Source organism: Heterocephalus glaber, unplaced genomic scaffold (assembly GCF_053883595.1).
Source record: "Heterocephalus glaber isolate CG9 unplaced genomic scaffold, H.glaber_assembly_v1.0 deba00000122, whole genome shotgun sequence".
In the NCBI taxonomy this organism is placed as follows: Eukaryota; Metazoa; Chordata; class Mammalia; order Rodentia; family Bathyergidae; genus Heterocephalus; species Heterocephalus glaber.
In genome coordinates, this window is record NW_028258138.1 from 18619480 (window position 1) to 18629038 (window position 9559).

Here is a 9559-nt window from a genome sequence, read left to right on the forward strand (position 1 = left end):
GTAGCCCCAGTACCCTCCTCTTGCTCCTCCCCTCTAGCCCTATGGTATATATGTTGTAGCAGCTTCCGCAATAAACAAGACTTGATCAGAAACCTGTCTTGTCTCCATCTCTCGTGTCCCCTGTCCCTTCTCATCCTCGCTCCCCCTCTAGGGTCTTCGTTGACTTACCCGCGGGCCGGGACATATTGGTAAATTAATTGACATTAATTGATTAAAATCATAAGAGCCAGACATGATTAAAAACTGTTACCTCTTTGCTAGGGTTTGGGTAACTCCACCAAAGACCAATGTGCTAAAGGCTTGCTTGGCAGCTTGTGGTGCCACTGGGAATGGGTCCTTAAGATATGGGTCTAATGGAAGTCTTTAGGGCTTTGAGGGCACACACTTGAAGGAAATTGTGGGCCCCAGCACCTTGTCTTTATTTTATGAACAAAACCTCAGTTGCTCGTGAACTAGCACAAGCAATCAACAAGTTGAATCTCTTTATATTAAAGAGCTTCTGCACAGCAAGAGAAACCACTAACAGTGTGAAGAGACAACCCACAATGTGGGAAAGAATTTTCACCAGCTCTCCCTCCGACAAAGGTCTACTATCTAGAATATATAAAGAATTAAAAAAAGTCAGACCTCCCAAATTTAAAGACCCAATCTAAAAATAGGCATCTGAAATGAACAGACATTTCTCAGACAAAGAAGTAGAAATAGCAAATAAATACATGAAAAAATGTTCAATATCACTGGTCATTGGAGAGGTACAAATGAAAACAACACTGAGATTCCACCTCACCTCACCCCACAAAGAATGGCTGCTATCATGAAATCAACCAATAACAAATGCTGGCAGGGCTGTGGGGAAAGAGGAAACCTACTCCACTGCTTGTGGGACTGTAGACTGGTGCAACCACTATGGAAATCAGTACGGAGATACCTCAAAAAACCAGGACTGGAAGGTCCCATTTGACCCAGCTATTTCCCTGCTTGGTATCTTCCCCAAAGAATTAAAAGAATCATACTAGAGTGATATATGTGCACCCATGTTCATAGCAGCACTGTTTGTAATAGCTAAAACTTGGAAACAACCCGATTGCCCATCTACTGGAGACTGGATAAAGAAAATGTGGTGTTTTTTTTTTTAAAAAATAAAATGGAGTATTACTCAGCCATAAAAAACAACAAAGTAAGAGACATTTATAGCTAAATGGATGCACACTGAGGAGATACTCTTAAGTGAAATAAATAGGACACACATGTGTAAATACCTAATAGTTTCTCTAGTATGAGAAACTGAAACTGTAAATAAGGGCTAAAAGATATAAGAGATAATGTGAAATAGGAAGAAAAGGTGCAAAGGGGAAGGGGAATTGGGAGTGGTAGGAGAAAAAAAAGAAAGGAATGGAATTAATATGAGAAAAATAAAAAATGGAAACAAAGTTTTTGTAGATTGGGAGGGGTGGAGGGGTTGAAGGGAGGGCAGGGGAATGGGAAAAAATAAGAACCAAGATGGATTGCATAAAGGTGCAAATTTTCAATGATGAATGTCATTATATTTTATACCTTAAATTTACCAATATAAGTAATAAAAAAATGCTTGACTTATAGGGGTCAGGGTTAAATTTAATTTTGTAATTTTTGGTTTTGGTTCTGATGTCTTCTATAAGAAATTAGAGATGTTAATTGATAAAATCAATTACAAATTTGTCAATCAAAAACGCTGTCTCTTGCATTATTCTTATCTGAGAAATCCAAGTGAAAAAAACAGTTTGAAGACATAATTATTAGATATTAAAAGTCTTGATAGGAGCCGGGGATTTAGCTCAGTGGTTTTGCCGCCTGCTAGTTTGATCCCCGGTACCAAAAAAAAAAAAAAAAAAAAAGAGAGAAAAGTCTTGAATCATGTGTTTATTGACAGATCAATAACCCCTCCAGGCAAGAGAGGTGCATAACTGTCAGATTGAGAGTATTTCTTGGTAAAACGCCTTTCTAGAATCATATTCAATAGATGTAAGGATTTTCTTTTACAAAAAAAAAAAAGAAAAAGTAATCAAATAAAAGGTCATCATGTAATCTATATTAAGCTTATCTGTTTACATTCACCACCTTAGCGCTTTGCTGACACTGGAAGTACTGTCCCCCAGAGTCAGTTACTTCTTAGTAAACAATAGGCCATTTTTCATATGTAAGCTAACCAATCCAGAGTCCAACCAGAGCAGCAGGCTCTGACACTCCAGGCCAGTACTTTCTGACCATGATCACCGCATGGCCAGATACCAGAAAACATGGGACAGCCCTTACACCCGATGGTCCACTGCAATTCCTTAACTTAGTGCTAAGCCCATTTTCCATTACTCACTCTTTCCTTGTCACAGAGCCCACAGTCAAAGCTTAGTTAGTTTCTACTTTGTATCCATGTAGACCCTGGTGCTTCTGCCTGTGGTACTGCTGGAAGCCTCTGGTTTCTCGTGTCTTCTTTCTAGATAGTTAGTCACATGTCTGCATATCTGCCATATCTAAATGATGCAACCCTGAACAATTGTAAAATATAACTACTCTCCTTATAGATTTGAAGTCAATTCATTTATTATGTTATTATTCAATTTATGCCTATTAAGCACTAAGTATGGCCTAGATATAAATATTACTTGTTTCACTCAGGCATTAGAATCTAAGTTGTTATTAAAATGGCACTTTTTTCTCTTTTATTTTTATGTACTCTCTTTTTAGGGTATCATTTAGTTTACACAGTATGTTAAGACTTTGGAAATTGTAATATACAAATCATAGAAGGTGGAACAAGATGGAGATGAGAGATGACCTCTCTATGAGTAAATAGATTTATCAAATATTTTATTCATATTTTGCTTTTAATTTGTACATGTTGGTATTTAATTTCAGCCCAGAAATGAAGAGCTGTAGATCCCCTGAATTTATTCTATCAAGCTTCAGACTTCAAATGAGATTCCATGTTTAGTAGTATTTTCAAAACATATTTACTTTTTATCCACATTTTTTATTTTTCACATTTGTGATAGAAAAAAAATCTGAAAAATTATAGTGCAAGGGGTCCAGATATCTGATCAAGAAAAGTATGCCATCCTCATAACACTTAAAAATCAAAATATAATATGGTAAAGAAGCAAACACAGAACAAAAGAATATTCATCAACTGCTATTACAAAGACTAATTTCAAATTTTTTATTCAAATTGAGATTTAAACATACTTTGAAATTCCAAGGCAAAGAGTTAATAAAAAGTTTGGAATAAGTGTGTCAGTTTGGGGGTAGATAGAAAGATATGTGTCCTCCCTGCATTTCAAATCTAACTCAAATTGCTTTTTTCATAATTAAGACAATAGGAGAGAATTCTAATGAGGAAAATGCCAGTTGTAAAGTAGCATTTTCAGTTGTTTTATTTTATATTTTGTGGCATTTTATAATAGCAAGCACAACTATTACAATTTTATTAATAGTAACAAAGAACTTGGGTAAACATGCTACAATTTGAATGTTCTCTTTAAAATATGTGTTGAAATTTAATCACCTTTATGACAGTATTAAGAGGTAGGATGTTTAAGTGGTGACTAGATCATGAGAGGTATCATTGTCATGAATGGATTAAAGCTATTATTACAAAAGTAGATTAGTTATTAAATGGTGAGTTCAGCCTACTTTTCTTCTTCCTCTTTCTTTTACCATATGATTCCTTATGTCACATTAGGATGTAGCAAGAAGTGCCTCACTAGATACTGCCCATTGATCTTGGACTCCATAGCCTCCAGAAATGTGTGCAAAATAAGCTCCTATTGTTTATAATTCACCTGCTACGTGGTATTTTGTTATAGCAACATAAAAAGGACTAAGGCTCCTCACAAAGGAATAGATAATATTAGTAAGCAAGAGGACTTCAGAAATCTTGTAGTGAAATGACAGGCTAGAGTAAAACAAAATTTTGAAGCAATTAATAGGCCACTGTGAAGATAAAGTTCTTTTTGTGATTCTTCAAAAAGCAGAATATTCAGAAATTTAATAAAAATTGAATAACATTAAACCATCTTGCCTAGAATCAAAGTATTATAATAAGTCAAATATAACTCACAATAACCATGCCCAAAGTCTAGTAGATAAAATTAGACTGTTCTTAAAAATCATCTTATTTTGTGCTACAGAATCACTACAATTGTTTGGAGATACTTAGGAAATTCTAATGCTTGGTTATTTATAGAGAGCACAGTGGTGGAAAGGACATTCCGAAGAATCTTTGGAACGTGAAAGTTAACAGGAGGGTACTCATCCTCCAATTACATGAATCACTCTTGTGTGGTAGAATTGGGTTTTTTTTTTAAGGAGCTGTGCATTAAAACTCAGTTGCATACACCATACCAAGGTAAAGATATCCTGGGAAAGGCAATCAGGACCCTTGGCACCACTGTGGTAGGGAGTGTGTATGTACTTGAATTATTGCCAGAAGCATTTTCAGTGAGCCAACACACAATAAAAGGAAAAGCAGCAGCCTTCATGCCACCACTTGATGCCAACAGAAGCAATGCCAAGTCTTGCAGCAGAGGTAAATGTTACTACAATAGTTAAGTAGGAATACAGCTCTGCAATCTTTCTCAAATAAAGAGTGCTCAGAGAGAACTCATTATTTTCTGAGTCCAAATTGAAGGAATGCTGTCTTTGCCACCCACTTCATTCATCAGACCTCAAACCCATGACTTTCACAAGTATCTTGAAAAGAGCAAGACAACCTATTGTCTTGCCCTGTGTTGGAAAAAAGTACCTATAAAGAGGGAAATCTTGCAGCAATTACACCTTTTGCTGGTCTGTAGCACAAGTGGAGACTGAAACAACCTTAGAAGATTGCCTTAAATGAGTTTGCTTCTGCAGGGCTTTCGATTCTTCCATTTAATACAGCCCATATTAGTTAACCTCCTGTTGCAAATGCCCAGTGTACATTTTTCTGCACTGTGTTCTGCCTTCTTTCTGGTCATGACTGTCCAAATCCTCCAATAGACATACAGGATTTTTTGGTTACTTCTTGTCTTGAGATTCTCTGTGGGTTTCCTTTGGTACTCCACATTGAGACAATAACAAGGCTTGCCTCACCATATTTTCTTGGGAACTCTTAATTCCTAATTCTGTCCCTTCACATTATAAAAACATGTCTTCTATAATCAAGATCTAGACTAATTAAGGGAGGGAAAAGTGGGGGAAGGCTTCTTACATTTGGTTATTTTATTGTCTCTCTTTACTTTCCAGTGATCATTCCATATTTGTCACATATGTGTATTTTAAACTCTTACAAGCATATATATTTTTAACATTATTAATGGTGGTTTAAAAAACCAGATCTATAAAGATTATGACATTCCCCCAAACCCTAACTTTTATCACTAAAACTCTAGTCTCATGGAATAGTTTTCCAAGAAAAAAATCCAATATACTACTTTCAGAAAACACAACTGTGACAGTTTTGGGAGGCTTACACTAGAATAATTTAATGAGCAGTATATTGAAATAAAAAATGGAATTTGAATATTTTATAAGAAAAAACAATACTAGCTAGTTCAATCGATCACACAATTTCAAATCACTATTATGTTTGAGACAGATTATTCTTATTAAATTTACTTGGTGCTAAATAAGCATTGAAGAAATGCTTCTAAGCTTCCATTTCTCACTTACGAGTCAGGAGTATATTGATAATGCATGAAACTTTTATATTTTATTTTTTTAAATTGATAGTGTGTCCTACTCTGTGACTTCATAATTGTTTTTGAATTTTGTGCCAAGATAAAACTCACAGGCACCTTATTTTGAAATAGTAACATTAAAGAAAAAAAAAGAACTCAACTGAGAATAAAGTTATAGTGCATTGTTTACATGGACTTTTGTTGAGAATTTTACTTTCTCTGTATAACTACCACCTCTTGAAAAATACTAGGAGAATTCTAGAGGCTTGCAATTGTTTGAAGGAAAGATAAACTGGTTACTAGAGTCAACATCAATACTGAAGTCTGCGTTGAATACAATATTCTTCCTCATGACATTTAACAGAAATTGAGAGACATGAATCCCAGCACCAACCGTCCAAAAAGATCTCATGGGAAAACTATTCAACATCAAACTACAGAGAATTTTGCTGCTTCTCAAAAAGCTGCTGCCTGTGGTAACATAACTTTGCCTGCTCCAGTCCTCCCAGCATTAAGTAGGTTGCTGCATCAACCTGTACTCTAAATCCAGAAGTTTTGACAGGCGCCAAGACATCAGCCAAGTCTAGCAATCATAGGGCAGAGATAATGTGCAATATCCCTGTCAGGCCCATGTTATTTACTGGTTTGAAAATTGATCTTCAGTTAACACAATAATAATGAAGGATTGGCTGTAATTAGTGTGTAATAACTTTAGAGATAATAATATGTGGCAGTTTAGGAAAAAAATTCCTGGCATTATCATAAGACATTTATCAATACCTATGCTACTGGAGAAATGATTGAGTTAGAGAAATTGATCTTTTAACATACTAAGCTAAATGAGCCAACACATATCATCATAGACATTATAAAAATAGAACAAGACCTGCCAGAGTAAATAATATGTACTGATTTCAGAGCAATAAGAATATAGCCAAGAAAATGCCATATCCGATATTTCTGCGGCCTATTATTTTAGCAAAGCACAAGCGCAGGTGACCCACTGCCAGCAATTGCCTCTTTGTCTGTAGATGGTATCACCTATCTGAAAGAGTAATCAAGTGAGAATGCTGAGATTCCATGCCACTTGCCTTACCTTTGTTTTTCAGTGATTGTAAGGAAAACGTTTCAGCATATGATCCAATGTAAAAAATAGAGTGAATTATTTTTAGTACATGTTTGACACAAGCCACTGTAGAATGCAGAAATAGGATGCCTTTGGTCAGTAACTCAAGAAGATTCACACTGCTTATTAGATCAAGTCCAAGTCCTTGTCTCTGCATCTCTATCTCAGTTCTCTCACAGTTAATATCCAGTGTCAACTTGATTGCCTTGAGAACCACCCAGGAGATTAGGAAAGAGGACTTCTGGGTGTGTCTGGGTGAGTCAAGGGCTGGCGGTCCTGGGAATTCTGTCTGGTCACTTTCTCCTTCCTCTCTGGCTCTTCTCTGTTTCCCAGGTGCCATAAGTTGGCCAGATGTACCCCGCTACACCATTGCACCATGATGTTTTTGACTTGAGGACGCCCAACCATGGACTAAAGACTCTGAAACTGTGAGCTAAATAAATCCTGTTCTTTTACATTGTCATGTATTTTTGTTCCAGCAATTTTGAGCCACTTTTTTCTTGTGATTCATGGCCCTTTTGAAACTATACGCTTTTATAAACTACACCTTTCATCTCACTATCCTCTTTGGAGCCTCAGCAAGGCTCTGAAAACTTTAGTCACCCTTTAATTTCCTCATCTTATAATGATCATTTTGATTTTACCATTGATTGTATTTTTTCTGACATAATTATTTTATTTCTCAATTTAACAGAATTTCTCATGCTACTACTCATTGTTCTTTGTCTTTACATATTCTTAACCTTGTCTCAGGTATCTTCCAAAAAGATATTGATAAAAAATTTATTTCCTATTTGATAATCTGAATTTTTGTATATGGTTCTGTGTAGACATGGAAGACAATTTCATCATAGAAAAATAAAGTAATACTTTTTAAAGAGGAGATGTTTCCACATTTTAAGAACTTTTCCGTGTTATAAGTTTTCTTGGTATAAAACATTTCAATAAAACCATACAAGTAAGTTATAATGATAAAGGATTTTTATTTTGCAGCAGAAATATATTTCTTTTATTATGAATGTATGTTTTGAAACCTCATTTTATGTAAGGATATGAGGAGAAAAGAAATGTACAACCGAGTCTCTCCCCATGTCAAATAATGACCGTGCTGCCCACTCTGAAATAAGATGGCTCGAATTTACATGAACATGCTAGAAATTTTGGGAATGGATTCCAATATAACATACTTAATTTTACCCTGCCAATGAACTGCTGTATTGTAGGAAAGGTAATTTCTCATGACATCTTACATTCCAATAATGCAAACCATTTGAGAAAGACTTTTAGATATTTGGGTTTATTTCATATTAATATGAGAAGGAAGGCAGAGGGATGAAATCTCACTGCTGTCTCCGCAGTAATTGGGATGTGTGAACTGTCACTATGAATATGGAGTTTGATGAAAATCTGTTAACTTTCACTTTAGTCCTTACAAAATTTTTATTTTCTATGAATCTTCCGTTTGATCTCTTAACTCCCCCTTTTCACAAAGATGGAATCTTCAACCCACACTGTCCAAGGAAAGATGCCTCAGTGTCTTTACTGTATTGATTCATTCAGGGATGCATGGATAGAACAAGCAAAGTCAACGGGACCTACTTTATAGAGTGGATATGCATTTGGGAAAAAAGGGAGCACTCTGCTCTTATAATTTGTGGCACAGAACCTGCAAGCCTTGTGATGCCAGGGACATTCTTTATATCTACTTTAGATAGCTTGCCTGAGAATTACAGGGAATAACAGAAATATAGTCAACAGCAGATGATTATATTATAGACAGCTAAGTTACATAGAAATATTACAGGGAGTCAGATAGGGCTAGGTTCTCCAGAGAGTCAGGACAAAAGTAAAAATACATCACCGCTGTGGCTGGAGACAAATCTGTTGGAGACCAGGCCTCAAGATAAAGACAAGATTACCAGGCCTATATACTTCCTCAAAGGACAAACACCAAGCCTAATAAAGTCTAGATAGACATCAGTCACCTCAGTGCGTGACCAGGACCTTTGGACCCATCATTTCCTAGAAGAAGTCTTTGTTCTTTCCATCCAGTCTTGTTACACAACTTGTTTCCCAATTGTCACTATTACCTAACCAAGTATACTTGTAACCTTATTGGTTAATCGTAGTTGTAACTCACATTGTATTCACATGAGTTTTGCTTTATAAAACTCTGCTATAAAGTGGGATCCCCAGCTACCCATTTGGGAACCCTCCTGCCTCTCAGGAGCTATTCTATCAATAAATATTTTCCTACTCTTAACCTCTGTTGTTCCTAGAATTCATTCTTTGATTTTTTAGAGAACATGAAAGAACAGACATTTAACAAGTTGGGAAATATAATATTTTCATATTTCATCTCCTGTATCATAGTCTGTGTTTATGTCTATGTCATCTCCTGTATCATAAGTGACTAAATGTATTTTTGTGTGTTTTTTATGAGTAGAAATGTAGTTTCAATAAAATGGATATATTAATTTAAAAGGTTGTTTTGAGTAATTATATTCTCATGGAGAAATATTGTCTCTCAGTTTGTAAGATACAAATTGCACAGTAAATATCTAATCCTTAGCAAGTACTTCAGTTAATGAATACAAAGGAAAAACTAATTTTGTTATTGTCTCAGAATATAAAAGTCCCTGGTGAAAAAAGTCCACAGACCCCATTTTGAGTACAATTAGAGGAATGTGGACTTGGTATAAATGGAGGAATGTAAGCTCAAACCATCATCAGCAGATGGTAT

The 9559-nt window shown here is 35.5% G+C and overlaps 1 long non-coding RNA gene across 1 annotated transcript in view; it reads left to right on the forward strand.

Annotated features, from left to right (window-relative positions):
• Positions 1-9559, forward strand: part of LOC110348608 (uncharacterized) — a 43395-nt gene that overhangs the window by 23387 nt on the left and 10449 nt on the right. Inside the window, exon 2 of the long non-coding RNA XR_002393966.2 lies at positions 7150-7244. This is a non-coding gene — a long non-coding RNA (uncharacterized LOC110348608). The remainder of the gene's footprint in view (positions 1-7149; positions 7245-9559) is intronic.